The sequence below is a fragment of the Talpa europaea genome (assembly GCF_964194135.1).
Source record: "Talpa europaea genome assembly, chromosome: 6".
Classification (NCBI taxonomy): domain Eukaryota; kingdom Metazoa; phylum Chordata; class Mammalia; order Eulipotyphla; family Talpidae; genus Talpa; species Talpa europaea.
This window is the reverse complement of record NC_140072.1, coordinates 118,581,167-118,592,973: the sequence shown is the minus strand read 5'-3', so window position 1 is coordinate 118,592,973 and position 11,807 is coordinate 118,581,167.

Sequence of the window (11,807 nt, the reverse complement as noted above, 5' to 3'; positions counted from 1 at the left end):
GAAAACAATGCCTTGACCTTGACCAGGCCTTTTATTCTTTAAAAAATACCAAAACAAAACAGAATAACTTTAACAAGAAAGCTAAAACATTTTGCTGGTAATTTGTAATTTTAACATGGTTTAAGGCGTTGGAAAATTTTTCTAGATAAATAGTAGGAAATGCATCATTTTTTAAGCTAATCGCAGCAAGGACAGGAACAGCAAAACCTTTTCTGATTACTTCTATCAAATGTAGAAGAAAGTAGTCCCTTTGTTCATCTAGCACCTTGATCTCACAGAGAGCTAGCCAGGCTGTTACAGGTGTATCTCTGTGAAGAGGAGGCGCCGTTTTCCCCTTCATCACGTACATGTAGCTGCTTTGGATTACAAGTCCCAGGATGCCATGAACTACACTTCACGAACATGGGAACCAGGGCCAGAGCCCAGTGGCCAGGTGAAGTTATATTACACAGAGGGCAGGTGGGCTCTGAGGTTCTTGCTTCTCTGATTTTGACTAACACCCAGGGACTTGGGAGGAGATTCATGGAGGAGAGACATGTAGAGAAGCTGGGAACAGACACTGGGTGAGAGACATGTGGGAAGGCTATCCTTGACAAAGGCAATGGCAGCCATTACCTTGATTTATACTCTGATTTTTCTCCTTTTGTCTCAGACCCGCCTTGCCCTTTTTCTTGCTATTCCCCACCACAAGGTGCCTTAGACTTGTGATAAGTTTTCAGGCCTCCTAGCCCTGCTTTGGAAAAACCTGTTGGACTGGTAACTTACCCACCAGGGGAGGTGTAATTTGGGGTGTTTTACTGGGAAACTATCCTTAGGGACACCCTCTCTTCTTTTCTCCCTCTAAACACAGTAATTCCATTAAAGATCTATCACTCTAAGAGGTCATTTCCTTTGCCTTTGTGCAGTGGATGGCTGGACCCCTTTAGGGCGCATACCCCTTAACAGTTTGGGGTTCCTGAGTGCCCCTCAGGCACATGCTAACAAGGCCAGCCCCATGAGTCTGATTTCCCCACCAAGTTCTTAGACCTGCCATCAATTTTGAAAGGGCTCGGGCTGGAGGAAGGCCTCTTGCTTTTTTTCCTTCTCTCTCTTTCTCCTTCCTTCCATCCTTACGTCCTCCCTTCCTTTATTCTTACCCCCTCTGTAGTTGCAGAACTTTCATCCTTCCTATTCACAAAAGAAAATTATATAAATCTTGGAAGAGTAGGAGCAAGCTCTGACACACCTGACACACTTACAGAGTACAGTCATGCTCTGGCTTCAGGGGCATCTGGTATACCAAATGATGGATTTTTCATTTAATTTCTTTTTGGATTTTTAATTTTAATGATTTCACTTTTGAAACCATTTTTGAGCCAGCCTTTATAAAGTGCCTTCTTTCCTCTTACATAGAAGAAATAATAAAGACAATAAGGGAAGAAGGAACACCTGTGGGATATATACTTTGATTTACATGGAGATATATAAATATACATGGTATGCTAGCTACCCTTGAAGACAAGCATGCTCACAAACATGTAGTCCTAATTTCTAGTTAACTCTCATGACACACCAGTGTCTCCTATGAGTAAGAATGAAAGAGACACCATTATCTTAACTGAATAAGATGGATGTCCAAATCAGTTAAGTCAGTTGACCATGGCACACTTTGCTCTAAGACAGTTGGGGGACAAATGAAGGTCATTTCATGTTCCTTTATCTGTCAACTACATGATAACGTCATTAAATATAATTAAGAAATTTAGAAATAAAATTATATAAAATAAATGGTATCTGAACCATCAGGATAAAGTAAATAAAAATCTGTAGGATCTGCCATATATGTGCATGTGTAAGTATAATTACATATATTTACACTTAAGTAAATTGGACGTAAATATTCTGTAACACATGTTGCCTTTAACGAAGCATCAACAAAGGACATAAAAGAATCTAGAGAGATCCACAGTTCTTGAAAGCTTGCCAGACTTCATGACCAAGTTTGTGTAATGGTTTGGAGCCAGTTTGCTCTCAGCTCCTACAAAAGATCCGAAGACGGTACCTATTAAAATTTCATAGGTCATAATTAATGATCCTGCTCATAAAATTGCTTCTAATATCTCTGGCTCTGGATAGACAACTTACCTGCAGGGAGAATTTTCTTTGCAGCAACACATGGAAGCTCATAAATTGGCTTGGTTCAGTAATTTAGTGGGAGAGCTAAAACCTCCCTCTTTCTAAATCGGTGATTTCAAAATAAGTTTACTGCTACAAGAAATCAAGAGCTTGTTAAATACCTGCTTTCTAAATCGACTACTGTGGCCGGAGGTTTTGAAAATTCAAGGAAACTTTTGATTTCCACCCTTGTTGCCTTTTCCAGTCTCTATCTCATGCCTCCACAGTTGTAGGGTACACATCATAAGAGAAGGGGAAAACTGCTTCTTCCTTATCTCTGCTGCATGCTGCGTAGTACCAGGAGCAGGGCGCAGCTCCATGTTAGACCATCCAGACCTTTCCTTTCACCTGCTTTCTCTCCTCCCGGTTCTATTCTCCTCTCTACTATTTCGCCTCAGAATGCCCCTGTCCTCCCTCAGTGACAATTCTTTGATTACCAGTGTACAGCTGAGCCCAGAAAAGCCACGTCCACTTCCTCCAGCCTCTCACAGTGTTCTTTGGTCTCTCCTCCACTGTTAGAGCAAATGACATAGGTGGCTAAGAGATTGGTTTGGCCATGCTCCACAAACACCTATCAGCTTTCTTCTTTGCTCCTGTAATATGTAAAGTTAAATCTACCACGAGGAAAAAATCATATTTTAAATTTAAAACTAAAACCTATTGACTCATCTGATGTTTCTGAGTATCTGCACTGCTTCTTCTTCATTAAGGGTTATTGACTGAATCCAGTAGTTTATCTGAAATTGTTTTATATACTTTATAGACTTTGATGGCAATGCAATAAGGAAGAGATTCGTTAAATTTACTTTGAATAATAATAAGCTGTACCCAAAATGTTGACTTGGCTTCCCAGAACTTGTGAGGATAAAGCTAACAGCGTGTGTGTTGGGGGGTGTGTTTAGGAGAAAAATATAGGGAAAAAGTGTTAAATGCAAGGTGAAGATATAATTTACACTTGGTTATTAACTTAACCAATGTTGTCAATAGCATATTTTCCTTTGCCTTGGGGCTAGCTGGAAAGAGTAAAATGATCTCCAGTCAACTGGCACCTGCCATTCATTGTATGAATAATACTGTGCTTACAACTTGATAGAACAACTCATCTTGTGTAGATTTTGAACCATCACCACTTGGAAATTGCATCTCGAGAGCCAGAATCAAATATGACACATCACCGAAAGTGGGGAAGGGTCAATAGCCCATTAGCAGCTCCCCTGAGAATTTGTGTTATAAGTGACCTTCCATTTCTGCTGCCACTCTTCGCCAGCTGCATCAAAGCTGCTTGGGGAAGAGACAAACTAATCACTTGCATATACTACATTTGCTGCAGGCCATTGCGTGATAAATTGTCCAATTTCACTAAGCAAGGTAGCTGGGAAAAAGAAAGAAAGAAAATTCGGTCTAACAGAAAAGAGAGTCATTGTGTGGTCAGATCTTCAGCTGCAATGCAGGACCAAACCATCTACATTTTCTGGCAACCTCTCCAGTGTGCTGGGTGTGTGGTGCATGGAAGGTGTGACTTGTGATGATTTTCATTTAGAAAACAACTGCCAGATGAGCCTCCCTAACCAGAGTGACTTGAATTTTTTAACTGATATGTCATCTTATTGATTAGGGGGGGCTGCATTTTAATAATTTTGTTCTTTGCAGAACTGAAGCAGGGAATCTGAACCCTAAGACAGGCAATTTGGAATATACTATATGACTCGTCACCCTAACAATCTCTGAAACATTTTTTGACTTTAAAAAGGTCACTAATAAGTTAGCTTATAATAATTTGAGTATTGAAACTGAAGATAGAGTAACTTCTACTGCCTGATCTAATGATTAAGTTGCCCAGGAAAATTCTAGTGATATTTCAGCTTGTATAAGCAGATAGTCCCAAAGCATATATAAGTTAAACTTTGGTTACTAATTTTGCCTCAGCATTTGTTGACAGAAATGTTAGATATTCCAATATTTCTGTTGGCCAATTCTGCACACTGAGTAGAGGGATTAGAAAGTGGGACAATCATATAGTTTGTCTCCCTCCCCTATTTAATCTCCCTCCCCTATTTAATTTAATCAAAGTGTTCATCTTTAAAGTTAGTTTCTTTCATTTCTGGAGTATCTTGGCAAATCTTTCCCAAAGACTATGTCTCCCTAATCCCAAATTTATACAAAGTACAAACAGGTGCTATTCCAAAAGGAATAAATATTAAGTTGACTGGAAAAGTTTAGATTAAATATAGTGAATAGGTACCTTTTAAGAGGATTTCTAAGAGCTCGAATATATTGTGCATTATGGCAAATCAAGAAAGGTAGATATGACATAAAATAGGTCAGAGAGAGAGAGAGAGATCAATAGATAGAGTTACAAAATTATTTGTTTGTCCAAATATTTCTTTTAATCTAGAAGGATTTTATGGGAGTGGTATTCCATGGAGTATACTCTTACCAAACACTTAATTTACTCAATTTCAGGCGGGTGCAGTCCTTAATCATGTCTTGCAATGGCAAGCACAGTAACGCTACTATAAATGTATAAACATAACGGGGATGGCAGCAACATGTAAAAGTAAAACTTCACTTTGAATTGACATCAGGGTAGAATCCAGGATACATAAATTCAAGGGAGTAAAGGCATTGCTGCTCCCTGTCCACAGATGACCTGGTCAGCTTTCAGGGATGTGGAGAGTGCTCCCCACAATTGTATAGATTGGGAGGACCATGGCAGCCTAACTTCCATTCTCCTTTGCCAAAGCAGCTCCTGGTAATTGTGAGAGAGCCTGGAGGGCAAACTCACCAGGGAAGACATGTGTCCACAGGGGCATTCTGTTGAGATGGCACTTTTCCTTGCAAGAGTGCCTTTGTGGCCTCAAATGCTCCCTCTTCTCTCCTGGGCAAACTTAACAAGACTTCCTTTTGCTCAGGGACTGAATACATCCATGGCCAATCGAATCCTCATGAAAATAGTTTATCAGGTTACAGGAAAAGTACATGCAAACTCTAGTTCCTTATAATTTCCAGGTTAACATGAACAATTTGGAAAGTTACATAAATTAGATGGTCAAGAGAAGAAAATAGACTATTTAGAATAATCAGTTTTGCCTTGCCGAGGTCGTTTTTTACATGTACTTAAATATGAATATACGTATATGTTTATTTTATTTTATTTTTAAACTTTTTTTTTAAGATTTATTTATTCATTTATATAAGCACTGGGTACAGTCAGAAGTGCCGGAGGATGAGAGAATTCACCAGAGCCAGAGCGGGGAGCAGAACAGGCAGAAGGACCAAAGTACACTGCTGAGGGGAGCAGCGGGCAACAGGAGAGATCTGCGCGCCATTTGGGACCCTCCTCTGGTGGCTTGGGAGCAGCCGGGGATTGAACTGGTGCTGCAGAGGCTGCAGGCAGCTTTGCAACCCAGCGCTCAACCGCTGCGCCACTGGGGAGGCCTCCTATACGTATATGTTCAATGGCAAACTGCTTAGCATAGTCAAGAAAGAAACTTGAGTAAGTAGAATAGAAATCACATTTCTAATGTTTGCTTTTGACAGGTGCCCATGTACCTGAGGCTGGAAATACCCATCATAAACTGTTCAAAAATTAAAAAAAAACATTTTATTATTTATCTATTATTTTATTTTCATGTGAAACCTTTGAATTCAATGATCAACTATCTTATAATGCATGACTTCTCATTCCACAATTTCTGTTTCTCAAATTCCCTTGATTGTCCTACCTCTATTTCCGGTCCCCAACACACAACACTGATACTCCTAATATCATCACATTAAATCCCCAACAAAAGAGCATCAAATTTTAAGTGCAAGTTGACTCAGAGAGTAAACTAAAAGTTCATTGAGGCATTTTCTGCTCCTCTGGAGAATAAAGACCCAATATACTAGGAGTCAGGTGCACTAGCTTAGAGCAAAAATTTTCAATGGTCACATATTTTTCTTTCCTAAAATATATAAAATTCCATTTTAAAACATGATTGTATCAATGGGCAGTGATACCTCAAAGTTATGTTTACTTGCATTTAAGCAAAAATGTGTACTTTTCTGTATTTCATAACTATATCAAATTATTGTGTTGTTTTATTTTTGCTTATCTAGTTGAATACAAACATTTCTTATCCAAACTTTTTTCTTTGCTATTTTGTGCAATAATAGATAAGCCTTAAGTTGCAATGAACTTTTGAGATTGGGGTAAGTACTATTTTCCCTGTTTTACAGATCAAACAACCACATTTTTACATCTTTGTTGCCCCAAATCCAGAATTCTATCCATCAATATATACTGCCACTTAAAAATATCGAATGCTTTTAAAGCCAGAAGCATTTTGTGTATTCATCATTTCTCAACAAATATAAGAACTGCCACAGAAATGCCTAGCTTTTAAAATTCCATAGCAGAATTAAATAAGCTCAAGACTAAGCAGAAAAAAAGAATACTGGAGCTAGAAGAAGAAAAATGAATACATCTTAACATATTTCTGCTGACAGGTCTATTTGTAGTCTTCTTTATAGAATGGAATGTTCCTACAAGTCTTAAGCTTGCAAACATTGCACTAGAATCTCCAGTTTCCATGGCTGGGTTGTAGAGCTGAGCACATCTGCCCTCTCAGAATGTCAGGGACATTCCCAATTCTCCTATTCACTAAATATCTGGGCAGCTAACAGGCTGTCATGCCAAATTCTCAGTAAGCCAAAGTCCCTTCTCCATCTCATCACTCAATGGCAGAGGGGAATAAAGCTAATTTGTGAGGATACTTGTCCAAGGTTTGAACCAAAAACAGCCTTCAGGTCCCTGAGCTCTAGACTAACCATCTAGTTTAGGGCTCCTCCATGCTAGTGCAGGTGAGACTGACGTGTTGGATTTCTGAAGACAGTACTTTCTCTCTATTCAGAGTAACTCACCAAACATCCTTAGAGTGTCTTATGGTGAAATCAGACAAAAATGCTTAAGATGGTGATTGGTAAGAGGTTGGTAAGAGGAAAGCATAGAGAAGTTGCCTTTTGTCTCATAACTATAGTGCTACAGCTTGGGACAGTGCCCAAGCCTACAAGAAGATCTCCTTTCTCACTAGAAGAAAGTGGGAATATTACAATGAAGGAGGAGCTGCTAAGACCTGCAGGAAGCTTATAAAATAGAGCTGTGCTTTGAAAACAACAGTTCATTCCAAATGCAACTTTCTTAAGCAGTACAGATTTTGACACCCAACTCTGTCTGGTAAAACTATGGTAGATTTCAGAGAAAACCAAGCAAATTCCAGATGATGGGATTAGCTTTAGGAAATCAGTTTTCATGTTGTTTTTAACTTTTTAGAATAAGTTTTCAAAGTAGCATTACATGGTAATGTTGTATACATCTTTGGAGTGCATCATTATAACTCAATATCCATCTATACTACCTGAAGTTACCACTAAAAGTCAGTTTTCGAAAGTGATCCGAGTCAAAAATAGAGAACTCTCTCTGAAAGAAAGCACTTTCTAGGTAAATTCAGAATATTCATTAATAGATTGGACAATTTTATACAATATCTGTTTGGTGTCCTCCTGTTAATGCTCTTTGTGTCCAGAGATCCTTAAAGAAAACAGGCAAGATTCTATTAGCTCCAGTAGATAAGGAATTTCTCTTACCTTGGAAGTTAGACAATTTTACTATTATTGTTGTTATTAATATTATTAAGTGATGGCTACTTACTTGGACATAATTGCTTCCCATCACTTAGAAAAGAAGCTTCTGGAATCATGACCCTTCTGAGCTGACATGAAGGTGAGGCCTGATGAGCTAATGATAGAGCCTCAGAATCAAAATTGCACCCTTGACTGGCTGGGGTACACCACGGGCCCTTATTCCCATGAAGTATTTATACTTTTTAAAGATTTTAAATAAAATTTTTTTTGCTTCTCTCTATAATATTCATTAGTTCTAATCATATTATGGTCCCAATGTAGCTATTTTAAAGTGAAATTAAAAGGCAGCCTAGCTTTGGAGGGTAAGAGTTATGGAAAGAGGTGTCTAGAGAGCCATTTAAAATTTTCAAGTTCAAAAAAAAGGAGTGTGTGTGTGAGAGCTGTTCTTCCCTTTTAAAAATTAAGAAATCAAATATAGAAATAGTCTAATTTACATTAATGATCTGCAATCTATGAAACAATTTTTAACCATTTTAAAGTGGAAGGCTGGTGATTACGTGTGAGTCAATGATGATAATAACCATAAATCTTTGAAAGCAGTGGATGTGCTAGGTGATCGTATATAAAAACGAGGTTGGCTGGGTTCCTGGCCCAGGAACATTCACATGGAAAACATAGCCATCATTCTTAGTCCTTGAGAGAGTGGCACTTAAAATATTTTTCACCTGTCTTTGCACTTGAAAGGTTAGCACCTGCCTAACATCCCAACCACCCCACACTGGTTGCCTGGAATCTAGGAAGGTTCCCAAAGGAGGTCCTTGTCAGCCTCAGAATCAAAATTGCACCCTTGACTGGCTGGGGTACACCACAGGCTGTTTTTCCCATGAAGTATGTATACTTTTTAAAGATTTTAAATTTTTTTTTTGCTTCTCTCCATAATATTCATTAGTTCTAATCATATTATGGTCCCAATGTAGCTATTTTAAAATGAAATTAAAAGGCAGCCTAGCTTTGGAGGGTAAGAGTTATGGAAAGAGGAGATTCGTGTTATGTTTGGTGGAGTCACACAATTTTTGCCAGATCCTTGTCTAGTGCCCAGGAAGATGAGGACATGAACAGGGAGGAGTGAGCTTAGAAGGTTTATTTAAGTGATAGAAAAGCTCCCTGCAATAGGGAGGGGGCCCCAAAAGGGTTACTATTGAGGTGCTCATGTCTAGGGTCTTTTACACTAATTATATGGGAGGTAGCTTGCTAAAGGGCCCCTATCTGTTGAGTACGTGCACAGGGGACGTAGCTTGCTAATGATTAGTGCATGCAGCTTGTAACACTGGACCCCCTACATCTCCCACCCAGCCACTCTCTTCTTATGTGCATTTGAGACACAGGGCTGGCAGGTTTCCACACTCTATGGGCGCTCCACCCTGTCTGCCTAAACAGGGCTAAAGGCTTTTCAGGAGTGGGGAATGCTGTGCATGATAAACATACCCCAGGCTGCTACTATGTGGTTTAGACTCCAAACGAGAACCTGCTCTCCCATGGCAGGGGCCTGGGCTGCTTGTATTTTGAGAGGCACCACACAGGCCTGGTGGGCATCAGCTGCTCCACCTCTGCTGCCTTCCTGCTGGGCCCAGCCTCTTGTAGCAGAGTAAACTGTATCGCTCCCAGGGCATAAGGGGCTGGGAATGGAGGAATGGTACAGGAATGGAGGTTGGAGCCAAGAGAGAGACAGGGTTGAAACCACCACCTGTAGAACGAAGCCCAGATTATAGGCAACAGGGAGCACCCAATTATTCTGCTCAGTAGAAGTGGAGGCAGTCAGGCATTCAAATTTCCCAGGAGGAAAAATATGCTCTGAGTTAGAGACCTGATAGAGTCTACATGCCACATCTTCCAGGTCTAGATCCCGTCACTGGGGGAAAAACAGCTTCTGGTCATCTGCATGGAAAGCACAGTCAGGGTCTGATTTTAAACAGATTCAGTGACACTTCCAACATGCAGTGAACAAGCATCCAAGGAATTCCCCTGCTATTGCTGGATTTAGAACATATAAGTGTAACAAAAAGTTTGCTTGATTGTGCTACAGCAAGTAGAACTTTTCACAATTTTATTATCTCATCTAAACCCCCAAGACTCTGCCTGTGAAGGTCATACTTTAAGGGAGGGCTGTGTGTGGCATGGATTTGTTTTTACAGGACAGGTCAATACTATGGAAAGCATTTCAGCCTTCAATCTTATTTTTAAAGCTAGAGATGGAGTTTGTTTTCTTTTTAAGTCTGGAGAGAACTGGTTCTAACAATGGCAGGATGTGCTACACATGAGACAAGGGGGCATGGCATGTACTCAGTGAGTTTTAGAGGAAATTAGAACGCTACAAATGATCCTCTTTCTTGAACCCTGAAAAATTCCACTTTGATTTAGCACAGGTGGAATTGTTAATAGAAACTTCTTTGCACATTGTGTATAAACAGCACAGCCCAGCCTGTATCAACTTTATGCTCCAATAAACAAGACAATAATGACAAATTATCAAAGCAGGTCTCAGATGTGACCCTCAATTGGGAGAGCAGCAATTTAATGAAGACAAAAGCTAGGTGAAAGCTGCTAATATCATTTACTGATAAACAGATTTTCTCGAGAGGCTCCTAGCTGAATCCCCCAAGGACCCATAAACCTGCATAATTCCATTTAAAATATTGTGCAATTCACTAAATTAGTCTTTGAACATCCTTACTATCCAATTACGAAGCCCCAGCATGGACAGAATAATGAAATTTTTCAAACTGTGGAATGCATGTGGTCTTAACAAACTTATGACAAACACCAAAATTAGCTTTCAATTTTGAGGCCAGTCTAGCTCCCTTTAATACCTCAAGTCAGAGTGGCAACAATAAAACACTATTGCAGGGCTAAGCAGAACAGGAGAAAAATAAATCTTGACTTACTCAGAATTCTGAACACGGTCTACCTCGAGGAAAAAAAATCATAAGAAGTTGAATGATGCTTTGCATTTGCAAGCTATTTGGTCGCTTAAAATCTAGTAAAAGCTTTACTGAATAAAGGCTACAAAATACCTCCTGGACAGTTCTATCTTCCAGGCAGGCAGAAAATGGTGAGAGTTTGAGGAAGTGAAATTTATTTCTGTTCAAGCATTGCAAGCTGCATTATTAAAGTCATTTGTCATGGTTTGAATATTTCTGCCTGATTCACCATTAAATTGGCCTTCTAATTACCAACTTTGTCATGAAAAGTGGTCTGGCTGTTTCATTCACCAGAAAACTTCAATTCTTTAATCATCACTTGCTTCGTGTGTATAAAAAGAAACAAAAAAGAAAACAGAACATATATTCCAACCTTAAATCTTAAAATAAATGATGTCAACACAATTATGCTTGAGCCGTGGCATAGTTATACACTTTTAAGTTGTTGATAAGTATTTAGAAAGTAAACTATTGTTTCATCTTTATAGCCTGTTATCTGGTTACATAACTCAGTCTTGCTGTTGCCCATACAATCTCTTATCAGAGCTTCGGAACCTACAGGTACCAACTGTATCGTAAGATACCAGTTGACATATTTCTCCTTATATTTTCTAGTTTCTTGGCATTTCAGTTGCTAAACTTAACTCTATCCACAGAAAACAATCTAGATCTGTGGCTTCTCCAAGCAACTTAATGAAGTTGTTGACAAATTGTTCACTGCCTAGTTCTTTATACTTTCAGGTAGATAGAGAGAGGGAATTGTGACACATAATCACAGCAGAGTACCTCTCCTTCTGTATTCATCTCTGTTGACTGTGCTAATGGTATAGGATGCAATCAAATTTTAACCTACAAAGTATAACTTTCTCCAATGATTGTTGAGAGAAATCCATCCAAGCCTTAGACATACAACCATATTTGGGGGAACATTCACATAACAAAACAGAGACCCCAAGAACATCAATTTGTGAGGCAATTAATTTTATAGGTGAGGAATATGAGCATAGAGGGGTTTTGCAAATTTCTCCAAAGTCACACAAGTAAGAAGAG